This window comes from Palaemon carinicauda, chromosome 10, assembly GCF_036898095.1.
Source record: "Palaemon carinicauda isolate YSFRI2023 chromosome 10, ASM3689809v2, whole genome shotgun sequence".
NCBI classification, from domain to species: domain Eukaryota; kingdom Metazoa; phylum Arthropoda; class Malacostraca; order Decapoda; family Palaemonidae; genus Palaemon; species Palaemon carinicauda.
Window position 1 is genome coordinate 140,364,686 of NC_090734.1, and position 12,360 is coordinate 140,377,045.

The window sequence follows — 12,360 nt, forward strand, 5'->3', positions numbered from 1 at the left end:
CTGATTTACCCCATTTGATAATTATCAGATTGCAGTGTAATTGTTGTAATTATTACATGTCAATCTTGGAGGGGCATGTGGGATCCGTATGTACGATATGTTTTCCCGCGCAGTTATAAAGACGTGCGGAGCCTATTGCAGGCCCTTGTAATCTGGGTATCTGATTATTAAACAATGAACCGTCATCGACTCTTCTTCCTCAACCCCAAGAATTTATTTTCTATACTAGTATAATATTATTATAACTGTATTGTAGACTTTAATTGCGGCATAGTTTTACATCTATATAAACATATTTTTTTAATAAATTCACACAAGATGGAAAAAATATTTCATATTTTTTGTGTGTGTAAATGACAATGGGTGATACTGTGTTGACATCCATTAAAATCTTAAGTTATTCCCTTTTTATAGATATCATGAAGAACAATATATAAATAACCCGACGAATAACAAATAAATTTACTTCTTAAAGTGATGCAGAACTTACCGTAGAACTTATAAGTTTTAGTAAGAGGTTCACATAAATTTCCAAGCATATCAGAGGGTATATTTTTAGATCCTACTTATTTAAGAAAACAGCTGACAGTAGAATTTCTGGTTCACTTCTAAAGAAACTAGGAGTAGTGAAGGGATTTTTTTTCTGTTGGTCACTGATATATCTTTAAAACACTAGTGAGTTAGAAACCCTAACTCTCATTGGGTTGAAGAACGGAGAGGGATGAAGTCAGAAGTGGTCCTTAGCAGTAGCATCAAGATAGTGTGATGGCAGGGAATTTATGGTACCATGTGATCACTGTTGCCTTACTTTCTTAAGGGCTGTTTTCCTGACCCTATCACACAGGGGGACCCTACGCTCTACAGGACCTAGTGTATCAGTTTATCGTATACATTCTTAGGTATTTTGCATATCACACAGCATATTGCGTGTTTATTGTCAAATTTGTATTATCAAAGCACCGAGTAAAGAAAATCTTCAGTTTCTTCTTGAAAACCCCAATATCTTCAGTCTTTCGGATGTCCAGTGGGAGCTTGTTGTATAATCTTGGGGCTGCATATTTGAAAGCTCAAGAACCTACAGTTGCCTTACATCTTGGCCTTGTCGAAGCACGTGATGGCAGTCAAGAAGGTAATGTCCAAGTGAATATTTTGTTATTTTATCCCAGTACATGCTGTAAGACATTTTCATAATTCGTCGATGTAACTTAAAATTTTAATTCAATATTGTATTCATTCTTAAATTAATGAATCTGGTAGTAAATGTCGTGGGTAGATATTATTCCAGGGTACACCATCATAATAATATGACGTTCCTAGGAATAATCTCAAAGCAAATTTTGCCATTCCTTTCATTACTTTTGCATGGTGACACGAACTGAGCATCTTGAGTCCATTTAACAGCAAAATGTAGTGTTAAAATTCCAATGAAAAATTATTCTCCTTTTAAAGGTAGCAGTAGATTCTGTCAAGAAAGCCAAGTTTGAAATTGTATACAGAAGTTGATATGGAGTAGAAAATAGTTTTCATACTCTCTGTACAGTTTTTAGATATAAATAAAATCAATGTTGCATTTTAATACTCTTAAACACTTGAAGATGGAAAAGCATTAAATTATTTTAACATTGTAATGCTTTTGATAATTTTCCACGTGCTGGTATTACCAGATCGAACAACGGTATATAAAATTCTATTTGAATATCTTAATTTAGACACTGCCATATGGTTTTCTTCAACTGTAGGATTTCCTTGTTTCTAAGTATTACCTATAGATGGCCTGAGGATTTTCCCTTTTTTTGTCATTTGATAAGTTCAGGACGATTCTGTATCTTGAGAAAAAGAAGTATTATGCACCGATGAGATATGATTTATTTGATTTCATTTTTACGTCTGCTTGCATCTGATGAAAACTTGCATTTTTTTTCAATATGGCCAAACACTGACAGCATAATGTACGATATGTTATTTGTATTACTACTGTTGTTAAAGTTAATGGTACAGTTTTGTTGCAAATATGGTTTTAAGTTAATTTCATTAAAACTATTTACCTCGTATGTTGAAGGCGTACTTCATACAACTAAGGAACTCGAAGGGTATATTATTATTATTATTATTATTATTATTATTATTATTATTATTATCACTTGCTAAGCTACAACTCTACTTGGAAAAGCAGAATGCTATAAGCCCAAGGGCTGCAACAGGGAAAATAGCCCAGCTTGGAAAGGAAATAAGGAAATAAACTACGAGATGTTTTAAGAATTATAACATTAAAATAAATCTTTCATATATAAATAATAAAAACTTCAAAATAACAAGAGACAGAGAAATAAGATAGAAGTGTGTGCCCGAGTGTACCCTCAAGCAAGAGAACTCTACCCCAAGACAGTTGAAGACCATGGTACAGAGGCCAAGAGTATCAATAATTTTGGGCATGTCATTGAAGTGGGAAAGGGTTTTCTTATTGTACTGTATGCGTTAATTACAAAATAATATTATATTATATGGAAGTTATTGACGTGTACACGAAATCATAAAGAACTATTTTTTTTTAGTTCGAGGTTGCATGGAGCGACGAAGAAAATTTGTAATTGTCGAATTACTAGTTTTCGAACTTCGAGCCATTTTCAAATTTCAGAGGCAACCTTAATAGTTCCTGGTCGCTTAAGTAAGAAGAATAATTTGGGATAAATGTATATCATTTGCCAATTCAGATATACACTGTTTTTTTTTTATTTTTACTTATGAAATATTCATATAATCCTATTTTGAAAGAGTGGTTTTAACAACTTATATTTCGCCAGAGCCAATGACAGGAGCTGTTACAAAATCCTTATGACGTGTTCACCATGAAAGTTTCTGATTGGCTATAAACTTTTCGGTAACCCGGCTCAAGAACCGAAATTGGAATACTTAGACGGTGTCTCGGTCTTTTGCTTATTGGCTGTGAAACAGACAAGTTGCTCCTCAGGTAAGTGACTTTGGTAATTGAAATTTTCAAGTGATCTTAAGTAGCACGGTAGGGTAATGTCTGATGATGCAGTAACGGTGTATTATTTAAATGCCCAAATACTGTCAATCATGATTGTGCTATATCCGTTTTTGTGCAAGCATATCCTTCGGTAGTGGGTGTGATTGAATCTTCGCAAGCACTCAATTACGCCCACTCACAAAGGATATGCTTGTATAAACACGGATATTGTAAATCCAGGGTTGACAGCGTATTTGGGTCATGAGGCTTATATCAATGTAATTTTAAAGGAGATTTGATAATTTAAAACGGTACTACAAATTTTTAAAAAGATGCGTTTTTAATAACTAGCGTAGTTTCTAACTCTTACCGTCTAAGAAAGACTCCCGGTTACCAGTTTAAGATTTAAACTACCTATTTCTTTATTTATTTTGGTAACCTGCTCTCTACTATTGTAGGCCTATTTGTCCTTTCACATAGTGTAAATAACGCCTAGGGTTTCTCTACATACTGCTGTAGTTAGAAAAAATTGTACTAGACTTCGAAAACGCCCTTATAGGCTTCAAAAAATTTGGATTGATTTGGTTTTCTGGTATCCTGACATCAGACAAAAACGTTGAATCAAAAGGTTTGTTCAGCAGCTTTTTGGGAAAATTAGCATAGCAAGTTTTTAATTAGTAAATTTTCTAGTGTACCACATGGCAATGACATTTATCATTAGTTATTTGATAAGAGGATAGTTTTCTTAATGCAAGGTTTGATACAGGGGCTTTTAACATTTAGGCATATTGCAATATGGTGTTAGTTTTTGGTAATTATACTTTTGATTTCAAACCCTATTCACGAATAATTTGTTTGAAACTTTATTTTTAATCCATCCGACAATGACTACTGGAGCTAACCACCCGTTAAGTTTTTATACTGTTGTTAAGAAGCAACTATATATGGGGCATCCTATTGGGAAAAAAGGCTTTTGGGTGGAAAAAAAACCCAAACCATTAAGTTGCGCTAATAATAGTCGATATACCTAAACAAGTCAGAAAATGTAGGGTTTGTGTATTTGACATGAAATTTGAATCGTGAACTAATCACTTCCTAAGTAGGTCTTTGCTCCATGGATCGCTTCGTCAGTAATTAAATTATACGTTCTTGGTAGGCTCGAATAGAATTTAGTGGAAGCCTACATAGATCTCTTGCGCGTTAAGTTTGTGGGTTACTTCACTATTTTACCTTCATTTAACTGCTAATGTAGTGAATGGTTATAATAAATAACAAGTAGATTAAATTACTATAATTATCAGAATAAATAACTTTTACGGAGACGTCCTCTTGTAAAGGTGGCTATAAAAGCACTTTAGAGTCTGAGGCGGGAAAATCGTCGAAAAACCCTCGAACTTGTGCATGGATACTAGGGAAATGTTAATTTATGTAATATGCCGGCTAATGATTGACACGAGTATTACAGAAAAAACGGAAAAAAAACTTACTAAAAAGTAAGTTTTATATTGGAACAAAGGTTGTCTTCGAAGATGACCTTTATTTCCGTCGCAAATAATTAGCTAAGATATACCTTAATATATACTACGGTAATGGGGGGCCACCCAGTGGGAACCGGGGGTTTTGGGTGGGCAAAATTTACGGGAAAATAGATATAATGATAAAATTAATATTTGTACTTTCTGGGACATAATAAATCCCCGAAAAAATTACTCAATGTTGGCATCCTATTCGCCTGAAATATTTCTCTACATTTTACAAACCCCACATCTGGTCCTTTTCGTTAGAACGGTTTATTTACGGTGGAAATAAAGGTCATATTCGTTGAAAGAGCAATATTTGTTATGAAATTTTTTTCTATTTGAAATTTAGTTCCTTGTTACATAAGTTAAAAAAAAAACATACAAGCGATAGTGATCTGAAAACTAAGCATGAATACAAATGCTACCGAATAACTGAAAAGATAGAGCAAAATATAAACTGGAAAGAAATTATTTTCACACATCAAGGCCCGCCTGAACAGACTTAGTATCTGATGGAGGACGAGAAATATACCCGTAAAAGTAAAGTAGGGAATTTCCGTGTTCAACAATAAGTATATTTATCGGAATAAATACTTCCGTTCAAGGATACTGCTAACCAATGTCAAATCCTTTTATTTTTCTAATTTTGACTGCCGAATCAGAAATCCAATGGCTCAAAAAGGTTATTTATTTTTTTTTGACGGTACGAATCAATCTGAAGCCGTATTACATAGGTCATTCTCATTGGCTTGGTTAAATTCTGACCAATATAATTTAATTTTTGATTAACTTATTCACATTGACAGGATATACTGAATAAAGTTTTGGTAGTGGTGTGATACTTCGTTTATGGTACACGAACCATCTATTTTCCAATAGGGTTTGGTGTTTCTTGCAGCTGACAATCATTGCTAGTACGCACAAATTTTTCCCCAACCCCCTATATAAAACTTATGGTCCCCAGTGGGGAACAAGTTTTTGGTAAGTGTAGGAGAGCTCCGCGGAAGATCTTGAAGAATTTAAACACCTACAATTCACTATTATATCATATAGAACGCTTATATAATAGTCAATATATGAGCAGCTTCTATTTAACGAAGATATTCGTGTGTATAGTTATGTTTCACCTGGATTTTTTCTAAGTGTTTGTTTTTGTTTACTGTGTGATGTCTTGGCTAAAATGAGCTGTTTCACCGCCTTACTACGTATGGCAAACTAGTTCTCAATGCTATTCTAACCAATAACAGGTGTTTTCTTGACGTCACACTGTTTGAAAACCAATCATGGCGGTTTTTAAAAATCTAGCCAATGCTGACACTTATTACTTCACTTATCCCTGCTATTTTTCCACCAGTTACCACAGTTTACGTGAAGTTCCGCGGAGGAATATTTTTGCACGTCTCGGATCTCCCTTCAAACTTAAAAGCTCATTTTGCCGTAAAGTATGGAGTAGTTAGCAGGACCTTCATCCCGTTCCGACTGTGTCACTTGTGACAATTGCTTTATTTCTTATGGGGATTTTTGTGTACATTATTCAGGGAAAGTTGATTTGCTAATTGCATTTGCTCAACGTCATGGTTTGATTTTGGCAGAGAAAAAGTGCCCTAATTGTGAAAATGTGTGCCGTATAGATTACAACAAATTAGCATTCCGGTGTGATCGTAGTGTGGTTACTCGTGGGAAAAGGAAGAGGAGGTGCAATTTTTTCGTGTCTTGTTTCAAAGGTAAGTTAGATATTGAGACTAATTTGAAGTTTGTGTTCCTTTTTTTGCAAAAGGCGTTTTCATTTGAATTTGTTTCGTTTGAACTGAAACTCAATGTGGCCTTAACCCTGGATAGGTACGGTCCTCGGACACCCCTTTAAGGGTATACTCGGACGCGAACGACCCCGACGCCAAAAAAAATTCTTGAAAAATCAGTTTTTGCAGTAACCTCCTTTTTTCTTTTGCCAAAAAAAACTTCAATGAATGCTTAAAACAACTGTAAAGATAAATACTACTCATCTGCAGAAAAACTATTTATTATAAATATTTTAAAAAATTAAGTAGAAAAAAAAGACCTGACATAAAAATTCATAAAAAAAAAGTTTATACATATATACACAAATCCTTTTAGGAATTGATTCTTGAATGTTTAGGACACATCTTGATGTATTTTGGATGAAGTCAGACTCATGGAGGTGAAGATCTGAAATGAGAAAAAAAGGGTAACTTTTTTTGGCCAAAAAAAAATTGTCCAAATTTCATGAATTTTTTTGGGTACCCAAATGAAATAGGAAGTGGCTAATTTTTTTAGGGAATAAACATATGTTATCCTAAAATAGAAATATGTAAAAAAATCTTCATTATTTTGTAAATTACATTTATATCAGGGGCCATATCTAAAGGTAATTTTTTGAGTACTTGGAAATTTCGTAAAAAAATACATATATTTAATATATAATATGATATTTATGCAGGTAAAAATATACCAAAATATCACAAATTCTATAGGGAACAAGAATATATATAGATAGGGCAGCTTACGCTTCGGATATGTCCACAAAATGGCCGCCAACCACACTGACTCAGACTCCCTAATCTGCCACTTGAAATGTAGGAAGGGTATGTCAATTTCAAGGTGTTATTTACTAATCTAATTATTATTGGATATGCATAAAAATTGTATGGTGGGTTGCTGGATAATTGTCGATTATTTTACGACTATAAAATTAAAATTCAGACCCAAAAAATTTTTTTTGAAGGGAAATAAAATCGAAAAAAAAAATGTAAAACAATATTTTAGCTAAAAAAATTTGATGATATTCAATCAAAAAAAAAGTAAACAAAATTTTCCGACAAATAAACATCTAGAGGAATCATTACTCTGTGATAGTTCCTTAGTACGTAGTAATTTTGAAAGAATTGGGAAAAAACGAAAAAATGGCAATCACCGGAAAATCGAACACATACCTATATATACGCCATATCTGGCTAAAAAAAAGATAGGCATGGGTAGCCAGATCATCTAGAAACACTTTCCAACACTATAAAAATATAAGTTTTGCGACACTACTTGCCAATTCCTTACGGTAACATGACTAAGCAAAAAAATGCAAAACAAATAAAAAGGGGCACTCGTGGAAAAATGGCCATTCTAATATACGGCATTTCAGAAAAAAAAAATTTCAGCCACGTGCTAGGCAAACCATCAAGGCATATTTTCCGACAAATAAACATATAAATGAAATATTACTCTGTGATAGTTCCTTAGTACGTAGTAATTTTGAAAGAAATGGGAAAAAACGAAAAAATGGCAATCACAGGAAAATCGAACACATACTTATATATACGCCATATCTGGCTAAAAAAAAAATAGGCATGGGTAGCCAGATCATCTAGAAACACTTTCCAACACTATAAAAATATAAGTTTTGCGACACTACTTGCCAATTCCTTACGGTAACATGACTAAGCAAAAAAATGCAAAACAAATAAAAAGGGGCACTCGCGGAAAAATGCCCAACATTCTAATATATGGCATCTCAGATAAAAAAAAAAGACATGCACGTGTTAGCCCAACCATCAAGGCACACTTTCTAACACATAAACATGAAAAAAAAATCAATAATATACGGCAATTCCTTACTACGTAGTAAATTTTTACAAATATTGAAAAAAAAACAGAAATTGGCAACCGCAGTTAAATACCCAATATACCAATAACTACGTCGTATCTGACAAAAACAAAATCACGCATGGGTAGCCAGATCATCTAGACACACTTTCCAACATTAAAAAAGCAAAAGTTTTACGACACTATTTCGCAATATCTTACGGAAAAATGACTTGGCAAAAAATTAAAAAAAATTAAAAAGGGACACTCGCGGTAAAATGCCCGACATTCTAATATACGACATCTCAGATAAAAAAAGACATGCACGTGTTAGCCCAACCATCAAGGCACACTTTCTAACACATAAACATGAAAAAAAAATGAATAATATACGGCAATTCCTTACTACGTAGTAATTTTTACAAATATTGAAAAAAAAACAGAAATTGGTAACCGCAGTTAAATACCCAATATACCAATAACTACGTCGTATCTGACAAAAACAAAGTCATGCATGGGTAGCCAGATCATCTAGACACACTTTCCAACACTAAACAAGCAAAAGTTTTACGACACTATTTGGCAATATCTTACGGAAAAATGACTTGGCAAAAAAATGAAAAAAATGAAAAAGGGGCACTCGCGGTAAAATGGTCCTCGTGGTGATGAACGACATTTTAACTAAAAAAAAAAACATGCACATGGTAGCCAAACAATCCACCAAGACTTTCCACAACTGATAACCTATACAAGTTGCACCATTCTACGACAATTTCATAATACGTAACTTTGATAATTATGCAAACTACCTCAGAAGGGTAAACTCGGACGCGAACGACCCCGACGCGTCTCAGAAATCGGGGAAGGAGTACAGCTACAGCAATGCACATCTGGACACTACTAGAGCGTGTAGGGGAGACACCTCCTGCAGGTCGATCACCCACAAATTCAGTCACAGGGGTGAGTCACGTGAGAAAAAACTGTTTTTTTTTGACGCTCGGGGTCGCAAACGACCCACCGTACCTATCCAGGGTTAAGGGGGGGTTGCAGGGGGGGCGGAGGCCCCCCCGGTAGGCCTAGGTAGGGGTACAGGGCCCCATAGGCTAGGTTAGGTGGGTGTCTTAGGTTCGGTGGTGCCCTGAAAATTACTGTGGCCTTAAGGGGGGGTCGCAGGGGGGGCGGAGCCCCCCCCCCCGGTAGGCCTAGGTAGGGGTACATGGCCCCCAGGGTAGGGTAGGTAGTTGTATTAGGTTCGGTAGTGCCCCGAAAAATCACTTTTCTCCTCCTCCCCCCACCCAAAAACCCCGCTTCCCACTGGGGTCCCCCATAATTGTAGTAGTAGGTTTATGCTTACATTTTCTGTGTAAGAGTTAGGTGGTTGTAGGAGGATTATCTCAGTTTCAAGGTAACTGTAGCTCTAATTTACTGTTTTCTTTCGTTTTCTACTTTTAGAAACTTTTAAATCGAGCGCGGAGCTCTCCTACACATTTACCCCCTTATCTAACATTGGAATAAAACTGACCATTGTTGTATCGGGAACAGGGTAAGTTTAACGCGACCTTACTTTAAACGTTTAAAGATTTTTTATTTCCAGGTTTCTAGAATCTCTGGCCATGAGAGGGAATTCAGATCAGTGTAAATTTCGATAAATTCTCTTCTGTAAGTGTAGTCCTTTTTTACCTAGTATTTCTTAAGTGGCAGTTTGAATTTGGTAATAAATATTACTTTAGTTTTCATCACTAAAATAGGTTTTGTTCCTATACGTAATATAAACCTTCGACCTGTAACAGGAATAGCCGTTAAGCTTGAGTTAAGCAGGGTTTACACGGGCGAGCAGCTCGTCGAGCCTGGCTCGACAACCCTGTGTTTGAATTGATGTTCGAGCGTGTAAACGGGCTATTTGGTTGTCGAGCGCGCTCGTCGAACGGCTCGATGAAAGTCAGGCTCATCTTGACTTTTGTGGGCGGAGCTACATTGTTTGACGAGCGGTGTGAACGGGTGTCGAGCATCGAACCTCAGTTGTTATTCAAACCTGCTAGAGGAAACATCATCAAAGAAATGAATAATGGCTGCCATTAATGAAAGCAAGAATGAGAAGGAAGTCGTACTTTGATTTCATACATACATATCGGGCTCATCCAGCTTTATGGAAAGTTAAATCAAAAGACTATTCCAATAAAGTGGCCAGAAACAAAAGAATAGTGGCTCTGCATGAAATATTGAAATAACTAATTTCAAAGCCTTAATTTTAAAGCAATAAGCAAGTTGGTGTGTGAAAATTTCTCTTTATTAGTAGCCAATCCTTCGTCCACTTTGATTGTTTTTTTCCTTAGTGCCACTGCTAAAGCAATGGCTATCAAATCGTCCTGGTCGAGAGACATGTTAACATTGTTCTAGCACGAGGCACACTGAGGCTCGATGTACTGTCTGAAAGCTCTTCGAGCCGTTCTACAAGTAGGTTCGACAACCGGGCTCGGCGAGCTGCTCGGCCGTGTAAACCCGCCTTAAAACACAGCTGGCTGTTGGGTGGAGGGTCGGTCCTGGTAGTTTCACTTTGAGGTTGTCTTTGGCAGTGTACTAATTTTTTCAGTCTTGCCATGCCCAATTTATGGTGTCTTTTTTGAGATTGTGTACTTGTTCATTGATAACTGCTCCGTAAGCCAACAAACAGATTTGCCCTGGCAGATAGTGTAGCTTCTCCAGGATCAGGGGGTATGACTGCTCGCAGGCTTCCCCTGGTTCCAAGTGTAGGTAGTGACCTCCAGTGCAATGGGTTGGAGTTCTTGAAGTTTAAGAGATTTATCGGCATCGGACTTGGTAGTGCTCAAGCTGATGCCTCAAAACTCCAGGGCGCCTTCATCTTTGGATGCAAAACCTGATTTTCCACTGCTTTCGGGTAGTCAGTCGGAGGAAAATGGAGGAAGTTCCCCCCTGCTCTCTGGGTGTTTTGACAGAGATGGTAGAATTCCCTCCCGTTAGCAAAGACAATATCAGACACCCTGCCTCTCCCTCAAAGTACTCCTGTCGTTGCGACTACTGTTGAAGACTCCAGAAAAGACCTAAACCTTAGTTTGCTGTGGCCTGTCCTTGGTATTGGTATCCCTTTGGTAGAGAAACCTTTTCGCTAATATATTCAATCCCAGTTGTCTATTTCATGCTGCTGCCTCCTCTGCTGTTCCACATGCAGAGGAGATCTGTGTTGTGGAGCCCCCAAACGTGTTCTCTCATACTGTTCCACCGAGGAGTTCTTCTACAGCCAGGAAACTTATCAACTTGGGTAATGAAGCACCTCTTTGCTTGTTGCTATGACGCCTTCCTCGCCTGCCAACCCTTCGGGGTCACTGCCTATCACTCGAAGTCATTGAGGCCCAGAATGACAGATAAAGAAGTCTAGGACACCACATTGTTCCAATGCATGGTTTTGTGGGAATGTCAGCGATGTACCAACCCCCACCCCACGGGAAAGCTATGAGTGATGATGCGCCAAGGTTTACACTTCTGCCACAAGTACAGAATCTTGCCCGAGATTTGGCAAGAGCTCTGACCCTTCAACCCATCGATAACCTAACTTGTCTGTAGCTCGGTTCCCTGTTCATTTTCAGTCGCACTGTAATTCAAGACCAATGGCAACGAGCGTCCAATGCTCATTGGTTAAGTCGTATAACTTCTCAGGCCTAGATCGGTTGGTCTCTAGTAATCCATCCAAACATGGGGATTGCTCTCCCTGGTGAGATTCAAAGGACTTACCCCCATGCTCTTTGGAGCATAGAGTAAGGCTTATCGCAGTAGTAGTTCTTATCACATGCCGTTTTCCTCCAAGAACAATTACTGAAAACAGCCCTCTAGTCACTCAGTCTGACACCTAGCATTGCCTCAATATTACAGGGTAAGAGTATAAGGCAACTGAAGTTCAGCTCCACCCTTGCCTTAAGAGCAAGAGCAACCTGTCTGTGAAGCAAGTGCTGAAGGCATAAGTCTGGAAGTGCCAGGCAACCTCCACCTCACCGCCTACTACCTGTAGTAGGTATACCCCAGACCCTGGATTGTTTTACCCAGAGGTTTGGTAGCTGCTCAACAGGTAGTTCTTAATAGCAGGCGTGACCCAAGTTCGAGAATAAAGATGAGAAGGTCTCGACTTTTCTATTTTGCCGTTCTTGAGGGTACAGCAGTACCGTTATGGAGCTTGACCGCACGATTGATGCAAAAAAGTTACTCAACAGAGTACCTTTTCTTTGCAATAGATTTTGAATGGAAGCGTGTCCCCCCTCCCTTCTGTTC

At 37.3% G+C, this 12,360-nt stretch overlaps 1 long non-coding RNA gene across 2 annotated transcripts in view; it reads left to right on the top strand.

The window, feature by feature from the left end:
* Positions 1-923: 923 nt before the first annotated feature.
* The window catches only part of LOC137648509 (uncharacterized), a 35,825-nt gene continuing 24,388 nt past the window's right edge, over positions 924-12,360 (top strand). Inside the window, exons 1-3 of one of the 2 annotated variants that reach the window (XR_011045642.1) lie at positions 924-1,129; positions 2,553-2,665; positions 2,802-2,968. This is a non-coding gene — a long non-coding RNA (uncharacterized lncRNA). Of the gene's footprint in view, positions 1,130-2,552; positions 2,666-2,801; positions 2,969-9,664; positions 9,742-12,360 lie in introns of those variants that run through there. The other variant, XR_011045641.1, reaches the window with a different exon arrangement.